The sequence below is a fragment of the Suncus etruscus genome, chromosome 10, assembly GCF_024139225.1.
Source record: "Suncus etruscus isolate mSunEtr1 chromosome 10, mSunEtr1.pri.cur, whole genome shotgun sequence".
Classification (NCBI taxonomy): Eukaryota; Metazoa; Chordata; class Mammalia; order Eulipotyphla; family Soricidae; genus Suncus; species Suncus etruscus.
In genome coordinates, this window is record NC_064857.1 from 36690969 (window position 1) to 36701384 (window position 10416).

At 41.4% G+C, this 10416-nt stretch overlaps 2 non-coding genes across 2 annotated transcripts; one reads left to right on the plus strand and one right to left on the minus strand.

The window, feature by feature from the left end:
• Positions 1-2882: 2882 nt before the first annotated feature.
• On the minus strand, positions 2883-2989 carry LOC126021637 (U6 spliceosomal RNA). Its single transcript, XR_007500136.1, has one exon. It is a non-coding gene; the product is annotated as a U6 spliceosomal RNA (small nuclear RNA).
• A 4384-nt stretch (positions 2990-7373) lies between these two features.
• Positions 7374-7503, plus strand: LOC126021065 (small nucleolar RNA SNORA22). Its single transcript, XR_007499679.1, has one exon. It is a non-coding gene; the product is annotated as a small nucleolar RNA SNORA22 (small nucleolar RNA).
• The last annotated feature ends 2913 nt before the right edge of the window (positions 7504-10416 follow it).

Consider the following 10416-nt stretch of genomic DNA (forward strand, 5'->3'; position numbering starts at 1 on the left):
ATACAAGGCAAGAACCTTACCCATTGTTTTATGGCTCAGCCCCCAAGATCCACTCTTGTTGAGTGTAGCTGCGTTTCATTCCCTTTCATCTGCCGGTCAGTCCATTATGTGATGGACTTCTCTAGTTGCCAAACATTTATACCGCCTAGAAATTTCTGCAATTTCTAACAAGCTCAGAGCCTGCCTTCTGCTGTATCTACACATGCTATCATGGTTATGTTTACGAATGGAGTGGAACGCATGAGTGCTAGATGTGACAGAGTTCAACTTTACATAGCAGTGCCAGTTCTACATTCAAAGTGGCCAGACCGGTTTACATTCCTGCTGTTTCAAAATTTCTACTTGATTTTCACTAACGAAATGGGAATTAAATGGTGTTTCATCTTGGTCTTACTGGCATGTCCTTGAGGCTAAGCCCCTTTTGTATTTAGTAAGCTTCTTTGTGTCTGTGAATGAATGCATGTGTGTGTGTGTGTGTGTGTGTGTGTGTGTGTGTGTGTGTGTGTGTGTGTGTGATTTCAAGGTACATAAGGGAAAAAAGTGTGACCACAAGGGGGCAGTAGTGCAGACAAGCTTTTTCTGGGCAAGTGTTGGCAGGTTTGTATACAGGAAATTCCTCACAGATTATTACCATCCAGTGTCTAGGAGAGAGAAAAGCAATTTCGGAGATAAGGGCAAAGAATTCCCACAGAGTGTTTATCTGCTTATTTAGCTGAGGTTATCAGGGTCAGGAAGCTCTGAAGCACAATAGCATTTTGGGGTCTTATCATAGGATTTAATCTGTTTGGCAGATGGTGGCCACTGTTTATGACATATAAAAGCATTCAGAGAACGTTAAATGACTTTTAAAAATATTGATTTGGAGGGCCGGAGAGATAGCATGGAGGTAAGGCATTTGCCTTGCATGCAGAAAGTTATTGGTTTGAATTCCGACATCCCATATGGTCCCCCGAGCCTGCCAGAAGTGATTTCTGAGCGTAGAGCCAGGAGTGATCTCTGAGCGCTGCTGGGTGTGACCTAAAAACAAAACAAAACAAATTTTATTTGGGGACAGAGCTATAGAACAGTGGGTAGGACATTTTCCTTGCATGTGGCCCACCCAAATTTGATCAGTGGCATTTCATGTGGTCCCCTAAATCTGCCCTGAGTAATTTCCAAGCTCAGAGTCAGGAGTAAACCACTGAGCATCATCAGGTGGGGGTCCAAGAAAAAAACAGAATAGAAAGAAAGGAGGAATGGAAGAAATGAATGAATGAAGGAATGAATGAATAAATACATTTATTTATGTTAAAACAAATGAAGAGCCAGAGAGATAGTCCAGTGAATAGGAAGGCACTTGCCTGTACACAACTAATCTGGGTTTGATCCCCAGCACCTTATTATAGTCCCATGAGCCACATCAGAGTGATCCTTGAGAACTGCTGTGTGTGGACCAAACCACCTTCAAATTTATTGTCATTTTTATTTAAGGGCCCTTAACGTTGAACATAATGTTGACATTTTTTCCTAGACAGGGCTTTGGACTATATCTGTTCTCCCCCATCACCAGTGCTGTTTTCTAACTTCTTCCTCCACCCTCTCCTGCTCTTCCTCCTCCTCCTCCTCCTTTTCCTTTTTTTCTGTTTTTGGTTCATACCCAGCAGTGCCCAAGGCTTATTTATGACTGTGCTCAGGGATCATTCCTAGCGGGGACCGAGGGGCTATAGAAGGTGCTGCAGATTGAAATGGGGTTGGTGGCATGCAAGTCAAATATTTTATCTTCTCTACTAGATCTCTGGCCTACCAATTAACATTTTTTTTCTTTTTTGTGGTTTTTGGGTCACACCCTGCAGTGCTCAGAGATTATTCCTGGCTCCAGGCTCAGAAATTGTTCCTGGCAGGCACGGGGGACCATATGGGACGCCGGGATTCGAACCGATGACCTCCTGCATGAAAGGCAAACGCCTTACCTCCATGCTATCTCTCCGGCCCCACCAATTAACATTTTAATGTTTGCTCCATTCCTGTTTCTGTTCTTGTTTTTTTTTGGCCATGGAAAGTAAAGATTGGGCCTTGCAGATATTATAATAGGCTTATGCTTTGCATGCAGGAGGCCTGAGTAAGATCCCCAGTACCTCCAGGAGTGACTTCTGAACACTGCTGGGCATGTCTCAAACAATTTCATTCCAAAATATCTTCATTTCAGAAGTATCATCTACTAAAAAAACAAACAAACAAACAAAAGGAGCCGGAGAGGTGGTGCTAGAGGTAAGGTGTCTGCCTTGCAAGTGCTAGCATAGGACGGACCACGGTTCAATCCCCCGGCGTCCCATATGGTCCTCCCAAGCCAGGAGAGATTTCTGAGTGCATAGCCAGGAGTAACCCTCGAGTGTTTTTTTTTTTTTTTTGGTTTTTGGGCCACACCCGGTGATGCTCAGGGGTTACTCCTGGCTATGCGCTCAGAAGTCGCTCCTGGCTTGGGGGACCATATGGGAAGCCGGGGGATCGAACCGCGGTCCGTCCGAGGCTAGCGCAGGCAAGGCAGGCACCTTACCTTTAGCGCCACCGCCCAGCCCCACCCTCGAGTGTTAAACTGGTGTAGCCCCCCCAAAAAACAAACAAACAAACAAACAAAAAAAACCCAAACGGAAGTATCATCTACTAAGAGGTACATCATGTTAACAAACATTTCATTCCGTTTTTTTTGTTTGTTTTTTTTGGGTCAGCGCTCAGAAGTCACTCCTGGCAGGCTAGGGGGACCATATGGGATGCCGGAATTTCAACCACCATCCTTCTACATGCAAGGCAAACGCCCTACCTCCATGCTATCTCTTCAGCCCCATCCATTTTATTTTTTTTTGCACTTAAAAACTTTCTTGTACTGTATTCAATTTGAACATTTTAAAAATATGGAATGCTTCACGAATTTGCATGTTATTCTTGCTCAGGGGTCATGATAATCTTCTCTGTATCATTCCAATTTTAGTATATGTGCCGCTGAAGCGAGCACTTCAGTTTATTTTTTTGAGGAAGCTACACCTAGTGTTGCTCAGAGGTCATTTCTGGTGGTGCTCAGGGGACCATATGGAGTCCCAGGGATTTAATTCAGGTCAGCTACATGAGAGGCAAATGCTCTACCCACTGTATTATTGCTCCACCCTTCATTTCATTTATAAAAAAATACTTCCTATGATGATATATAGTAGAAAAGACTACATAAGAGAGGTGAGGCCTTCATTGCCCCTCTTGGGGTATTTTCCAATTCTGAAGTCAAACTGAACAGGACTTTCAGAAGCTTCCCAGAAAGCTCAGAGATCCTAGTTTTTACAGTTGGAATTCCTGAAGATTCTATGTTCTAGATAAAGGGGCATAGCTGAGACTAAATCCAACTTGAATCAGTTCAACCACATGGTTTTCTTCTACCTCAAGCTCCCTCCTAACCAAGACTAATTTCTCTGTGAGTGAAGAAAATATTGTCAGTACTTAAAATGATTTCTTCAGGCATGCCAAAAATCTAGTTTACAATAATTTAGTGACGAGACAGGCAGTCAAGAGAGATGGAAGAAGGATTCAGTTTCGTTTTTATCATACACAGAGTTTAAGATAACAGTGATTAACATTCCCCAAAATGGAATGACAAGACTGACAATTCAAGGGAGATGGAAGACAGTAAAAAAAGAACCAAATAGAAACTCTAAAACTAAAGAATATTGTAACTAAAACCAATAACTTAAGAGATAAATTTAACAGCTTATTATTGACTAAATATGCAACAAAAGAAAGAAGACACAATCATAGTGATATTACACAAGGAAGATCACATAAGAATCAATATTGAGGGGCTGGATCGATATATATATATAGCACAGGGGGTAGGGTAGTTGCCTTTCATGAAGCCAATCCAGATTCGATCCCTGGCATTCCCTGAGAACCACCAGGTATGACCCCTGAACACAGAGCCAGTAGTAATCCCTTAGCACCGCTGGGTGTGGCTCAAAAACCACACCAAAAAAATCAAGATTGAAGGAAATAAAGAGGAATATTTCATATCAATAATTTTCATATCAATAATGCAGTTAATTCACCAAGAAACTATACCAACTATATCTATACATAATCAGAAAATGCTTTATAGAATAACAAGGAAAGAAAAAAAAACCTAATATATAATACATAATTTTGACTACATATTAACATAAATTGCTTATACCATTAAGTTACTCAACAATTTTCATGTGATTAAAATCAAGCAAAGCACATTCTCTGGCTGCAGTGAATAACTTAAAAATCACGGGCTGAGCTACCATGTGAACTCCATTAGAGCTTCACACTATTTTAGGGAGAGAAACTGTTGGGGACTGACTTGTTTGAGGCCATTTTGCTGTTCTTTCTGCCATATTCCAGCTTTTCACCTAAAAGCTATTTTGCAGTCTTGCTGTAAGTTTTTGAGCTATAGAGAAAGGAATGTGCAACTGTAGATATAATTAACTCTAGCCCGGAGGAGAGCAACACTGTCCGGTACCGTTATCAGAAACTAGGCCTCACTCCTTAAGACCACATTTCGGAGTGAACTAGGCTATTATCAATAAATGTATGCTACATTGTCTGTTCAAGATCACTGAGGCAAGCACATCTTGCACCAGCTCCTGATGGTCAAGCAATTAGGAATGCAGCTAGAAGGACACTAGAAATTTCCATGGAAACAGCACGTTCATCATAGCTTGAAGGTCATCCAGCCCCCCTAGCCCGCTGCCCACTTCCTTATTTAGAGAATGCCTAACTTTCTTTGTTCCTTGAAACCTGAAATATATTCTTGCCTTGTATGGGCCTTCGCGCCAAAAGTATGACTGACATCACCTTTGTACTGCCCCCTTCTCCTTCATTATATAAGAAGGAGCTGTAGCCCAATAAAGGTACCCTTGAACAGTGAGACGCTGCCTTGGGTCTTTATTATTAACCTCTTTCAGATTTTTTACAGGTGTGGTTGCTCTTCTACTCAGCAAAATAGGAGTGCGGTTGTCTGAGAAGCCTTTCCAGCTAATTCCTGCTGGCCGGGTCCCCCCTGGGGGGGCTTCAGGACACCGCATTTTGGCGCCCAACGTGGGGCACGAAGATCACCGCCACACCCCGAACGACTACGGGTCGGCGAGTCCGGAGCTGTTTCATAAATCGCAGGAAATTACCCCATCCGGGTAAGCGTTGAAACGAGTTAGCCTTAATCAAATATTTAAACTGCAGTTTTTTCAGTCGTTCTGATCACCGCCCCTGATTGGCTCTTGGGGCTTCGCCCGTTGGCTTCACTTCCATGGGTGTTTCGTTGAGTATTGAACTTAAATTCATTAAATATATACAGTCTGAGTTGAAAGCCAGACATATAGAGGTTACCAAAAAAGATATTTGTAATTTTTTAATGTTTGTTCATGATGTTTACCAGAAATCTAGTGTTCCTGGGCTCCCTCTCGCTCTGACTCTGTCTCTCAGTTTCCTTCCTCTTCTAACCCTTCATCTTTACTTCTGCCGCTGCACCCTCTGTGCAAAATCCTAAACAGCCCTTCACTTCCCTAGCTTCAGCTCCGTCCCTGTTTCACCACCCTCCCCTCCTTAGCCAGCAATTGCAACAATACAAAGCCTTTAATTGGAAAAGCCTCAAAGAGCCGTTTCAAGCCGTAACCTCCTATGGCCCCCAAGCCCCTTACACGCTCTCCTGCTTAGAATCTAAAAGCTGAACTCTTTGTCTCTTGGGAAGTTAACTTTTTTTTTCCGCTGCAAAGCCCTTGCAGATAGGCAGGAATCCTGATCTCTAAGCTCTTATAGCTGGCCTCGCCTCTTTTCATACCTTAAAGGTACAGCACACTTTCCAGGTCCCAGCTTGCCAACATGGCTCTTGCTGCCCTCTGTGCCTGGAAGTCGCTCCCCAGAGCCGGCATTCCAGCAGCTCCCCCACACCGGCAACAAACTGTTGCTGCTTTCTCCCTCCCCCCCCCCCTTTTTCTGACTTAAGCTCCCAACTCACCACAATTACATCCATGGTCTCTCACCTCTCTAACAAACTTGATAATGCTCTTAGCTCAAAAACCAGTGCTACCTTTCCTGTCTTTCTCCCTAATGGAGAAAGTCTTCCCACCCCCCCTCCCCGCCTGCTCAGCAGCCTCCGCAGCTACCTTCTCAAACGCCTCCCACTGATCCCCCGCACCCCAGGGGAAAAATTCTAAATGCCCAAGACGCTCAGTCCCTAACCATGGCAGATTCCCTCCTCTCACCGCTCCCCCTCTTAAAGCTATAGATATGAAGCTACTTGGCCACATTAAAAATCTTAAACAAATCTTAAGCCTTCAAAAACAGGCTGCTTCTCTTAATTCACAAGTTTCTGCCCTTCAGGCTTTCCCCCGCCCTCCTAAATCTATAGCTGTCTGTCCTTTGCCCACTGAATTCCACGGCCAAGCCCCCCCTCTTGAGAATTCAAAGAAACAAACTATAAAAGTCAGGCTGAGTGCCATAAAACAGAAACTGCTGCAGTGCCTACAAAAAATTCTAAGGGCACAGTGAGTAGGATAATTACAAAGTATCATCTGCTAAGCCATAAAACCTTGCGATATCTACACTTTGCTGTTAAAACTTCTGAGCCTAATGTACCTTTTACTCAGGACAATTTTGCTCAAACCAGCCCTCAGCCTCCTTCAGCCTCTTTCCTGCCAGCCTTGGGAAACAGCCAGCTCAGGCCCTTCCACTCCCACTTTAAGCCTTCCATTTCACCTTGAAATACCCAATCTTTGTTATTCAAAAGAAATCTAAAAAGTAGCATCTCTTGCATATTCTCAAATCAATTAATAAAACCATGATCCCCATGGTGCTTTTGCAACCCAGACTCCCCTCTTCGGTTGCCATTCCCTCTAATTCCAATAAATTAGTAATTAATCTTAAAAGATTGCTTTTTTTTTTCTTCTCTATATCATTACACCCTGCTGACTGTAAATAATTTGCCTCTAGCCTTCCTGCTGTTAACTGTGCTGGCCCCTCCCCGAGTTATCAATGAAAAACTCTGCTTCACCTTGTCAGCCCTACACTTCGTCAAATATGTGTTATTAGGTTTAGTGCATTAAGTGGTGTAAAGTAATTATTAAAACATTAAAAAGCAACAGGAAGATAAGGGCAATAAACTTTTTTTTCCATGCCTCTCAGAAAATTTTAGAGCAAGGTCATAATTCTGTCACTTTACAGATAACAAAATGTTGGTAAAAGAAAAACTTCTTTGTGTTTTAAAATCCAAACGAACACAAAAGTGTTAAATTTAAATCTTATATTTCTATTAAAAGTTTTATTTTAATTTTTAAAGTATTTACAAAATTATGTGAAAAATAATGTGGTTAGCCTTTTTAAACAATATAGTTAATTTAATGCACAGTGAACACCTAGGTGTGCTTTATAGTACCCTTAGTTTTAACTTTGTGCTACAGCAATGGTTGTTCTTTATTTCTGCATTGAAAGAACTATTATTTTAAGTGCATTCAAAATATCAGCACATTATACAAATCTGTATATTTGTGTCGCAGTGAAAAAATAATATAAATGAAAAATATATTATATATAATTTTATAAGTAATATATAAAAGTAACTAAACTTTATAAGCAAATTAACTAGTATTAAATATAATTTTAGTCTTAAGTTCTAGGTGTGTAAATGCATCAGATGTCTTTAACTATATTTTATAATAATCTAAGCATTTAGTTAATTTGGTATATAATATTTTTTACAAATTATTCACTTAAAGTCTTCATAGTAAAAACAGTTGTTTGTTTTTTAAAAAATCAGTTTTTATACCTTTAATAATCATAGTTCATGCTATTGTGTTTAATCATAAAAATTTTAACACTTTATTGCAGCTGTCTTACTGTTCTACTGCAAAACCAATTTAAAGAAAACCTATTCATTTACAGCAAATCATTTCATACTTCCAAGTAGAGACTCCTTCTACAGTGCTCATTAACCATTTTACTTAATGTTTTAAACTTCAAATTAAAGTTGTTTTAAAAATGTTTTGTGTTAAATCTAAACCTTAAAATTTATTTTCAGCAAAGTTCCACTCCATCTACATTAAGTACTTCTCAACACTAAAAAAGTTTTTCTACAAAATTTTTTTTTCTCTTCTTCTCACAAACATGTTAGCTAAATATTTAAAAGCGCTTGTCAATTTTTTATAAATAAGTCTTAAATCAATCCTTTTGTCTGTTTATGTGTCTGTTGTGATGAATGAAAGTGGCCACAAGTGTAAAATGTTGTGTTTAGTGTTGTTTTGTTTTGTCTGTTTATTTGTTATCTCTACATTTTATAATAATACAATTTTTAAAGCCTTATCCATTTTTTAAATTTCAATTAATTTTTTCAACCTGGTTCAGTCTGGTCAGTTCACAGACTGGCATCTTACAACTAAAAATCATGTGTTAAAAATTATGTATTAAGCTAGCTTTGTCCTTCTAAGAACATGGCGGAGGGTGTGGAGAATGGCAAACCCCAGATTTCTCAATGGCCATCGGGGATAACTTTTCCCTGGAGAATTTCTGGACTTTGCAGTCACCTGGCTTTCCTGCTATGTGTAAGTTCAAGCCTATAGAATATGTATTTATGGCTAAAAAATAGCATCCAGCTTTAACATAATAACTAGAAGTTTAAGAAAAATCCTTTATATTCAGTTTAAAAAAATTTTTTTAATTAGCAATTGTTAATTATAAATTTTCTTTTATGCCAAAGTCTAACAGAGGTCAAATAACATTCCCGTGGTATTCAAAAATAACTAGTGTAATGTAAATTGCTAATGTTTTCTGCCTGTATACCCAAGCCAAAAAACTAAGTAAATTCTTAATTTTTATATGAAGTAACCATTTTGCCTCCTGCCAAGCTGTTTTCTTATAAACCTCCTGCTAGACGCCATTCCTGCAAACCTGTTTCTAACTGACTCCACCTTTGACAATGCTGAATTAGACACTCTGCCTAGCTGCCTTGGATGCCCACCGATGCCACCAACAACCTCCATCCTCTCTACCTCCATCCCTTGGCCGGTCTTGCAAGTCGACCTTTGTGCCCTAGCCATGGGTGCAAGCCTATACTGGGGCACCTCCAATTTCCGCCTGCCTCAACCTCGTGCTGTTGACCCCGATGACTATTACTCCCCTGCTAGCGGTGGCTGCAACTCTGTTATTCGCCGTGATGTACTACGCCACCCCTTCACCACCTTCTACGTCTGCCCTGGTCACCACCGGCCCCGTTCCAGCGACTATAAGTGTGGCGCTCATAACCAACACTTTTGCGCCTCCTGGGGCTGTGAAACCACCGGAACTGCTTATTGGAAACCCTCTTCCTCCTGGGACTTCATCACCGTTTCACGCCCCCCAACTCCTCCTTTTCTGAACTGTGATGCATCCTCTGCTACCCGTGGTTGGTGTAACCCCCTCATCATCGAATTTACTGCTGCTGGACGTCAGCATCACTGGACTCAACCCGTACAATGGGGACTCAGACTTTACGTTAGGCGTACCGACCCTGGACTTCTTTTTTCCCTCCGTTTACTTAAACAGTTGCCGAATTCTCACCCCCTCGCCGTTGGTCCTAACACCTTTCTTCATCCTCATTCAGGTCCATCACACATGCCTTCTCCTCCTTATCCTCTTCCATCTGCCTCTCCTTCTCTCAGACAGCTCACTATGCCTTCAGGTCCTTCTCCGTCCTCTCAGGTTATTCTCAATCTCATAAATGCTTCTGCTCTTGCCCTTACAGATCCTGCCTATGAAAGATGTTGGCTTTGTTTTTCTCCTCAACCTCCTTTCTATGAAGGTGTTGCAGTGTTTGGCAACCTTTCCTCTACCTCCAACCCCTCTGACCTCCGTTGGAACACACAACCTCAACATGGCATTACAGTCGGTCAAGTCGTAGGCTCTGGCCTCTGCATTAAGCCTAACGACTCCCTGCTTCCTAGCCAATTACTTGACGTGTGCAACGAAACTATTGACATCTACAATTCTTCCTCCTCACAACCCTATCTGTTAGCCCCCAATGGTACTTATTTTGCCTGTGCTTCTGGCCTTACTCCTTTCATCATTTGTTCCTCTTTTCTCCTTTCACATGATTACTGTATTCTCGTTATTCTCATTCCAAAAATCACCATTCACTCAGAACATATCTTTCCCTCTCCTGCCACCTCACCCTATTCCTATTCTTCTCAATCCCTTTCTCGACAACGCCGTGAGCCCTTCACCTCCGTTACACTTGCAGTGCTCCTTGCTGTTGGCGCTACTGGCGCTGGCACTGGTATCTACTCTCTTGTATCCTCTCAATCCAATTTCCGCACTCTTACTCAAGCAGTGGAACAAGACATTAATGAAATCAAAACTAGTCTGCAATTTCTCACAGATACTATTAGTTCCCTTGCTGATGTTGTTCTCCAA